This window comes from Heterodontus francisci, chromosome 8, assembly GCF_036365525.1.
Source record: "Heterodontus francisci isolate sHetFra1 chromosome 8, sHetFra1.hap1, whole genome shotgun sequence".
Taxonomy (NCBI): Eukaryota; Metazoa; Chordata; class Chondrichthyes; order Heterodontiformes; family Heterodontidae; genus Heterodontus; species Heterodontus francisci.
The window spans coordinates 121,668,350-121,678,319 of NC_090378.1; positions in this window are offsets into that span (position 1 = coordinate 121,668,350).

Here is a 9,970-nt window from a genome sequence, read left to right on the forward strand (position 1 = left end):
TCCTTTTTATTGAAAGAAACAATTTCAGCGATTATACTTTTCCCTCTTTCTTCCAATTTATTCTTTTAAGTTCAGATTCAGCTAATTTAAGTCCAGTTGGTTTGGATCGTGGATGCAGTTCCCAATTCTTTTACAGACAGAATTGAGAGAGAACTGAAACCCCTGTTCTTTTCCCTTTACTGCCCAGAATCAGTGTGTTTTTGAAAAGGAAGATTTGTGTGTTTCTGAACTCCTGAGTGTATAGCCAATTTGAATAAGCAGCAGCACGCTTTTCGTCAGTTTAAATAAAGAGGATTATTTTTATTCACATGTTCACCCTGAAAGTCTGACACGAGGTCACTCACCACACACACACTCAAGAAAGAAAGGCATTAAAGAGGATAGTGCACTTTTACAAATTACAAGCAAAGGAACAGTTTGTAATTCACCTGATTTGTCTTGTCTTGGGGAAAAGGCATGCATTGTGGGCCCAGTGAAGAAGGTGTTTTTACTGCTGAAATGTAATGAGGTGAATTCGATAGCCGATGTTGTACATCGAAGTCGTTTCAGGATTCTCTCGAAGAGATGGATTTTCAGCAAGTCATGAAGATAGTTGCTTGTACTCTCATTACTTGGAGGTTGGTTTTCTGTACTGGTGGATTTGAAAAGAAACAGTCTTGGAGACCTTACAGATGTTACAGTATCCTCTTCTTTTAAGGCATGTTCGTACTGCCTGGTCTGCTTGCCACTTCTTTCCTGAAGATTGTATTGTAAACATCTTTACAAGGAGACCAATCTTGCTGCCCCACCATGTGACTTCTCACAGCTCCTTTGCCAAATATGGTGGGGGTCTTGTTTTATTAGCTCCATTCTGGTTTATTGTTGTAAGATATTCATCCTGAGAAGGGTTAAGGAAATCAGTTTCTTTGTCCTTGGAGAAAACCATTCAGTTCAAGAATGTCTCCTGATGGTTTCAGGATCGAGGTTGGTGACACCTCTTCATGAGTTTTTGAATACACAGATCAGGCCAGCAGGGAGGTGGGGAGAGGAGCAGAGAGGAGTGGAGAGGAACAGAGAGGTGGGGAGAGGAGCAGAGAGGAGTGGAGAGGAACAGAGAGGTGGGGAGAGGAGCAGAGAGGAGTGGAGTGTGAAGAAGCGATCTTCTGGAATGCCTTCAGTGCTGAACTTACTCCGTAGGGCATTCTGCAGTACTGAAATACACATTCATGAGTAACAAAAGCTGTAAGTTATCGGCTTTGTTCTGCTCGAGGTATCTGAAAATAACTCCCTTGCATATCAAGCTTTGTGAGGATTGTGGAGGCATGAAATGATGCTGACAGTTCTTGAATTGTAGGAAGTGGTTACTTTTCTGGTATGATAGCTTTATTGACCGTCTTAAGGTCAATGAATAGTCTAATTTTGCCATTTTTTCTTTGTTGAATGACTAGATTTGATATCCACAGCAATGAATCGATTTAGTCAATGATGTCATCTGCTCCTAGTCGTTTCAGCTCCTGTGACACTTCAGCATGGATTGCAAACGGCAACTGCCTCAAATGTTGTGAAACTGGTTGATTGAATGTGTCAATGCAAGGAATATGACAGTACCCCTTGATCTTCCCAAATCCAGTAAATAAGGAAGGATACTGGTGTGTATAATCTGCATCGTCAATCCTGTTAATGTGTGCTGCAGCAGACCTTGAAGCTTGAATCCAAGCCTATTGAAAAGGTTTACCCCATAAGATTTCGGCCTTTGGCTACATAGAAAATGAACCTGTCTAGGGTGATATTTTTACAGTGTACTGAAACTGTGATCATTTCCAAAACTGAAAAGATAGTGTAGTCATAAGCTTGAAGTGTGTCTGTTGCAGGAGTGAGAGAGAATTGCAAAAAATACTGATTCTAGAGTTTGTCACTCAAAATAAGATACTTTCACGCCAACATCAATAAGAAATGACAAGGGGATGGCTGCGATCTCGACTGAGCTCTCCTTAAAATGACCTGGTGCTTTACTTTTTGTGATGGTATATACATGTTATACCTCACTCTCAGGAAGAGACTCCCCCCACGTGTCAAACTGATGACGCCTTTTTCTTTGACGACCTGCAAATCTTTGCAAAATGGTTCTGCTTTGAACATGAATTACACTTTTTCCCTCGAGTGGGACATGGTCTTGTGACTTGATGAGCATTTCCACAATATGGGCACAGTTTTGAAGGTAACTGACCTTGATGGGACACCTTTGATGAGGTTGTTAAAGTCTCTTTGTCCTTAACCCCTGCACTGAAACTGGTTGGAGAAGCTGTGTCAACAACCCTGAGTCTAAGGATGCATGTTTGTGTAACCTCTTTGAATCTAACATGGCAGATTCGATTTGGACTGCCAAGGTTGTGGCGTTTTCCAAGGTTAAATCATCATCCTCCATGAGGAGGCATTCCCTAATTCATGGAATTGAAGCCTTTTCAATTAATTGGTCACAAATTAGTTCATTGCTTAGTGTGCCAATTTTACATGTAGATGCCTATTGCTGCAATGCTGCCCGTAGTGTTTAATGGGCTCACCATGTCTCTGCGATCTCTGGTGGAATGTGTCTGGCTCTATCATCACACTTTTCTTTGGCCTGAAGTATTTTTCAAGAGCACTTACTGCTGTATCAAACGTAGACGTACCTTCTGTGAGCTGCTTGAATATGCGCTGTCTTTCTGCTCACAATGTACAGGATCGCTTTATTGTGAATCGCTGCTACATCTTGGCTGTCAATCCCCATAGCAAGCAAGTAGGTCTTGAACCATGAAATCCACCACTTGCAGGACATGGGAGGATTTCCTGGCTTTGAAAGAAATGGTTCTGAAGCTGATAAAGTGCAACATTGCTCAACCAGCCTCGTAGTCACTTCTTAATGGTTGAAAATTAGAGGGAGCGAGAGAAAGAGAGATGGAGCTAGAGTATGGCAGAAAGAATACAATGTTACAGATACTAAGCAAAATCAATTCATTCAGTTACTTACTAATTATTCCTCGTTTTTAAAATATTTTCCTTCCAATCTTATTTGGGGGAAAGTCACTCATTTGGATTTGTTAGAGTGGGAAGATTGTATCAAACTTTAAAAAAAACTCTTGTTATGATCAGGTGAGGAGGGGTCGAATGGCTCCCCTCTTGTCCCTCTCCTTGCTTGATGGTAACAGGGATTTTCTTTTAAGCAGTAGGTGTGCCTACCAATTCAATGAGTGTTTAACCGTTTTAGGTGCTATGATCATAAAAGAACCAATCGGACAGGTTTTCTTGAGTTTAAACAAGAAAGAGGTCACTTTATTATAGTTCAAATCAAAACCCGATCTTAGTAAAATAATAAACTATGTTCCAACTTTCACACACACACACACACACACACACACACACACACACACACACACACACACACACACACACACACACACACACACACACACACACACACACACACACACACACACACACACACACACACACACACACACACTACAGACTGAAAAAAATAGATTGGTTGGATTAAAGTCCAGAACAAATAAAAGAATATAGGGCTGAATTTTATCAGCCCCTCAATGCCGCAGGTTGTGGCGCAGGGGCTGGCAAAGTTCTGCGGGGTGAGGCCTGCCTCGACCCATGACGTTGAGAAAGGCCGCCGCATATAACCGGCAGTGGGGGGACCTCAGTGCGACCCTCCCTCCATAAACAGGGTACGCACTGCGTTTGTTTGTGTTTGTGAAGGAGCAACAGCACTCCAGTCACCCTGTGTGTGGGCAGGGTGCCAGAAAGGGTAGGAGCATTAAGCTTATATGGATGGTGGGGGCAATCAATGCAGCTTGAATATCTTGATGTGGTCAAGCTGTACCACTCTGAGTGTTGGCAAAGCTGGTCAATGCCATGCCATGCCACATAGCTGATCATGAAAGCACCTGATGTACCCGTCAACACCAATCCCTGCCCTGGAAATAGGAATGGCTCATCCTACATTGTGTGATTCTCTGCTCTTGAGTATCCGTCTGCACCAGAGGAAAAATCAACAGGCAGGTGCGATCCATGTAGAGGCCCCCGGTCGTGAGCAGCAACCCCCAAGGGGAGCTCGCCTTTACCATTGCCGTGCATCTACAGGCCCCACATGACATGCCATCAGATGTCAGAGTACCAGTGTCAGAGGAGTTTGTGTGTGTAGAGAAGGTGGTGACATGTCTCTGTGCCCTGATCAAGGATGATCTGCAGCCCATGGGCTTTGGTGGAAATCCCATGTCTTTATTCCTCATCGTGGCAGCAGTTCTCAAGCTTGACTCCTTTGCAGCTTTTCAGGAGCCGACCAGGGACCTTTGTGGGGTCACACAGTCAGCAGTGCACTGCTGCATCAGGGAGGTCACCAATGCCCTGCACCGGAGGGTCACTGAGTATGTCCACTTTAGGACAGACTCTCACAGCTAGGCCCAGAGGGTCATCGGTTTCGGCACCATTGCCAGATAACCAAAGGTTTTAGGGTTCAGAGACTGCACCCATGTGGCCATCAGGCCTCCTGCCAGGCTACCACCTGCAGATGTCATCATGAAAGGAATCGTCTCAATCTGGGTGAAGCTGGTAAGTGATCACCGGAGATGCTTCATTCAAATCTGTGCCCGCTTCACAAACAGCTGCCATGACACCTGGGACCTGCGCCAGTCCCAGCTGCCGCCTCTGTTCACTGAACTGGCTCAAATGGAGGGGTGGCTTCTTGGAGATAAGGGCTATCCCTTGTAAACATGGCACCAGACACCAGTGAGAGACCCCACCACTGCTGCAGAGGAGAGCTACAACGCCAGTCACTGAGCTAAAGGAGCTGCCATTGAGCAGGAGATTGACATGCTGAAAGAGCTTTTCCAATGCCTGTACGGATAGGGTGATGCCCTGTTCTACAGTCCGAAAAGGCCAGCTCCTTTCTTTGCTGCTGTGCACAACTACACACCCAATAGGGTCCAGGTCTGGCATGATGAGGAGAGACATCAACAGCATTCCTCCTCGGACTATGAAGACACTGAGGACCTACAACATTAATAAGTGAGAATGTTGACTAAAAACCTCTACCTACCCCAAGTGTAAATTAAAAAGTGCAAAGAACATCTTAAAACGATGTACTATGGGGACTAATGCCCCTCCAGATCCTTCTTCACTTCCCTCTGACCCCACCCCTTCTGATCTGACACCTTGCCGTGCATTCACTATACTCTCTGACCTCCCTCTCTCTGACGTTGAATGTTCTGTACTCAGCAAGGACACAGTTTTATCCCCTTACGCCCCCACCTCAATGAATTTCGCGCTGGACATGACATTGCGCTCTTCTTCCATCGCCTCCGGGCTCACTTCTTTGACTAGGAGTCCTTCCCCCGATCAGTAGACCCATTCAACTGCCTCCAGCATTCTCCCTCTACCTGGACCCCTCTCCCAGCCTCTAACCCGCTCTTGATCTTTTCTTTGAAAACTGTCGACGAGACATTGGTCATCTCAATTTCTCTGCCCCCCTCACTCACTCTAACCTGTCCCCTCTGAACTTGAGGCACTCTGTTCTCTCAGGTCTAACCGCGACATGGTCATCAAACCTGCAGACATGGGTGGTGCTGCTGTTGTGTGGCCTCTACCTTGCAGAGGCTAAGAACCAACTCCCAGACACTTCTTCATACCTCCCTCTGGACCATGACCCCACCACCGAACATCAAGCTACTGTCCACAGGACTGTCACTGACCTCATCTCCTCTGGAGATCTTCCCTCTACAGCTTCCAATCTCAAAGCACCACAACCCCGGACAGGCCGCTTCTACCTCCTTCCCAAAATCCACAAACAGGACTGTACCAGCAGATCCATTGTGTCAGCCTGCTCCTGCCCCACTGAACTTATTTCTTCCTATCTTGACTCTATCTTTTCTCCACTGGTCCAGTCTCTTCCCACCTACATCTGTCACTCTTCTGATGCCCCATGTCATTTTGACAATTTCCAGTTTCCTGGGCCCCAACCGCCTCCTCTTCACTCTGGACGTCCAATCTCTCTACACCTCTATCCCCCACCAGGACAGTTTGAGGGCTCTCCGCTTCTTCCTTGAACAGAGGCCCAACCAGTCCCCATCCACTACCACCCTCCTCTGCCTGGCTGAACTTTTTCTCACATTGAACAACTTCTCCTTCAACTCCACTCATTTCCTTCAAATAAAAGATGTTGCTCTGGGTACCCGCATTGGTCCTAGTTATGCCTGTCGTTTTGTGGGATATGTCGAACATTCCTTGTTCCAGTCCTATTCAGGTCCCCTCCCCCAACACTTTTTCCGGTACATTGATGACTGTATCGATACTGTTTCCCGCTCCCGCCCCGAACTGGAAAACTTTATCAACTTTGCTTCTAATTTCCACCCTTCTCTCAGCTTTACATGGTCCATCTCCGACACTTCCCTTCCCTTCCTCGACCTCTCTATCTCCATTTCTGGGGATAGGCTGTTTACTAATATCCACAGCTACCTTGACTAGACTTCTTCACACCCTGCCTCCTGTCAGGATTCCATTCCATTCTCCCAATTTCTCCGTCTCCGACGCATATGCTCTGATGATGCTACCATCCATGACAGCGCTTCTGATATGTCTTCCTTTTTCTTCAACTGAGGATTCCCCCCCACTGTGGTTGATAGGGCCCTCAACCGTGTCCTTCCAATTTCCCGCACCTCTATCCTCACCCCTTCCCCTCCCTCCCAGAACCGTGACAGGGTTCCCCATGTTCTCACTTTCCACCCCATCAGCCTCCATATCCAAAGGATCATCCTCCACCATTTCCGCCACCTCCAGCGTGATGCCACTACCAAAGGCATCTTCCCCTCCTTCCCGTCAGCATTCCAAAGGGATTGTTCCCTCCGTGACACCCTGGTCCACTCCTCCGTTACCCCCACCACCTCATGCCCTTCCCACGGCACCTCCCCTGCAATCGCAAGAGGTGCAATACCTGCCCATCTCCTCTCTCCTCACTATTCAAGGCCCCAAACACTCCTTTCAGGTGAAGCAGCGATTTACTTGTACTTCTTTCAATGTAGTATACTGTATTCGCTGCTCACAATGTGGTCTTCTCTGCATCAGAGAGACCGAACGCAGACTGGGTGACCGCTTGCCCTCCGCTCAGTCCGCAAGCAGGACCCCGAGCTTCCGGTTGCTTGCCATTTCAACACTCCCCCCTGCTCTCATGCTCACATCTCTGTCCTGGGATTGCTGTAGTGTTCCAGTGAACATCAACGCAAGCTCGAGGAACAGCATCTCATTTCATGATTAGGCACACTACAGCCTGCCGGCCTGAACATTGAGTTCAATAATTTCAGAGCATGACAGGCCCCCCATTTTACTTTTATTTTTAGTTATTTTTATCTTTTTCCTTTTTTAGTATATTCTTTATGTTTATTTTATTTTATTTCATCTTCGTTTGTTCAGTTTGCTTACCCACCGTTTTTTTCATGTTGGTGCTTGTGGCTGTTCAATTTTCAGTCCATTAACACCCTATCTGTACTAATGCTTTGTCTTTCAACACACCATTAACATATAGTTTGCCTTTGCTCCACGACCTTCTGGTCAGCTATTGTGACATTGTCCTATCTACACCTTCTCCTTTGTTATCTCTTACCCCACCCCCGCTTTACTTGCTTATAACCTTTCACATTTCTAATATTTGCCAGTTCTGAAGAAGGGTCACTGACCGGAAATGTTAACTCTGCTTCTCTCTCCACAGATGCTGCCTGACCTGCTGGGTTTCTCCAGCACTTTCTGCTTTGCTGCCAGATTGACAGCAGCCCCACTCTTCAACAGAGAGCTAAGTATTTCTTGGGCAACTGTCAGGAAGCAGGTGCAGGGACGCTTTAAATAGGGCCCCAGCACCTGCTACACAGCTGTCAAAAGGTTCCACACTGTGCCAGATTCCCGCCTCTCCCCACGTAATATGGGGGGCAGGGGACGGCTCATCGCAGTGATGCTAATGAGCTCCTGTGTGAAATATTGCGTGGGTTTGGCAGCCGCAGCTGAATGCGGGCACCCCGCAGAGTTCAAAGTCTCTGTCTGCAGCAATGATAAACTTGGGTGTTTTGCAGCCCAAGGCAGGGTTTGAATTTACAGCACTGCCTGGGGAGAGAGAGAGAGGGAGACAGACAGACAGACAGACCTACCACTTGCATCTGCACTGGTCAAAATCAGGTGCTTGTCTCTCATAGTGAAAAGAAACTGCCAGGTTTCACACAGATGGAAAGACTGTCACATGATTGTCCAATGTTTTCTCTCTTTTGTAATTTTATTAGATCATGTCTAAATTCCAATCTCTCAAGTCTCCACTGTTTCAGTGTTTACCCTTTGAAGATCGTCTCCACCAGTGTTAATGTTAGTGGCCTTGTGGCCTCAGAATCTTATATGTTTCAATCAAGTCACCTCTTACTCTTCTAAAGTCCAGTGGAAACAAGCCTAGCCTGTCCAACCTTTCCTCGTAAGACAAGCCGCCCATTCCAGGTATTAGTCTAGTAAACCTTCTCTGACTTGCATTTGACTCAACCATCAAATTGACAAAGTAACAAGGTTATTGTCACTGCTGCTGTGCATCATTAAAGGAAGGTGTCACATTTCAGGCTGAAGAATCACACTTGAAATCACAGTTTTAACTTGAACAGAGATTTCACAAGCTTTCATAAACATTCCTGTTCACTGTTGTTGCATCTGCCTATCTGACCTTACAACAACCCCCAGGTCAGGTGTTGTCCCCAAGACACCGAGTTACTTTTTGTTTCTCTACCAGCAACTGTTTTATCTCTAATACTCAAGCCCAAACGTACAATCATGATAGAAGGGATCAAACCAGAATGGTTATAAATGATGACTGAGAAATCAGGGTAAAAGGCAGGGCTGACTCCTGTCCAGAATACTGCTCAAAGCATGCAAAAACAACAACAAGTTAACTGTATATAGTGCCTTTAACACAAGAAAATGCCCCAAACTTCTTCACAGCCGCATTATAATATATGACACCGAGCCACATAAGGAGATATCAGGTCAGGTGATCAAAAGTTGGTCAAAGAGGTAGTTGGTCAAGGAGTATCTTCAAGGAGGAAAGTGAGATGGAGAGGCGGAGAGGTGTAGGGAGGGAATTCCAGAGCTTGGGGCCGAGGCAACCGAAGTCACGGACACCAATGGTGGAGCGATTAAAATCAGTGATGCAGAAGAGGCCAGAATTAGAGGAGTGTAGATATCTCGGAGGGTTTTGGTGGGGGGTTGGAGGTGTGGGCTGATGTTGGAAGTCATACTGACCACATCAGATATTCTGTGGATATGCCCAGTGTCATTTTCCAGCTGATGATCAAAAATAAAAAATACTTACTGGGGAAAACTGGTACAAATCAGGAGGAAAAACAAAGACCTTGCATATGAAGAATTCAAATCGTTCACTATATTGTTTTCCAGCCAGCGACTAGACTATTGAAGTGTATGTGGTTTTGTTACTCTGTTTTGATCAGCTGTTGTAAAAACATGGTAACACTGCTGTTACCCAGTCACTGGCCTTGGTTTCGAGGATACGGCTATCAATAAAGGTCAGATGGTCTCATTCAAGTAGGTGAGCTCTCAATGCATGAAACATGCAGATGGCAGTAATTATGGGCAGTGAAGTAACATTATTTATATATGAAGTACACACATCATACCAGAACTTTGCTTCCATTTCAAAATAAAATCACAAAACATTTATGCACTGAAATGTATTTTAGTAACTTTTAAAAACAAATTACATAATATAAAAGGAATATGGAAAATATTTACAAAAATGTACACTTAGAAAATGTCACAAATAACTCAGATGATTTCCTTTAATATCTGTGTCTATTGTTGTTGGCAAAGCCCAGATTCTGAACATTTTTATAGTGAGTGGCTTTCTGGAATTGTGTCTGATTAGTAAATCCTTTACAGGGCACCAAGTGATGGACAGGAGGAGGAAAGAAAA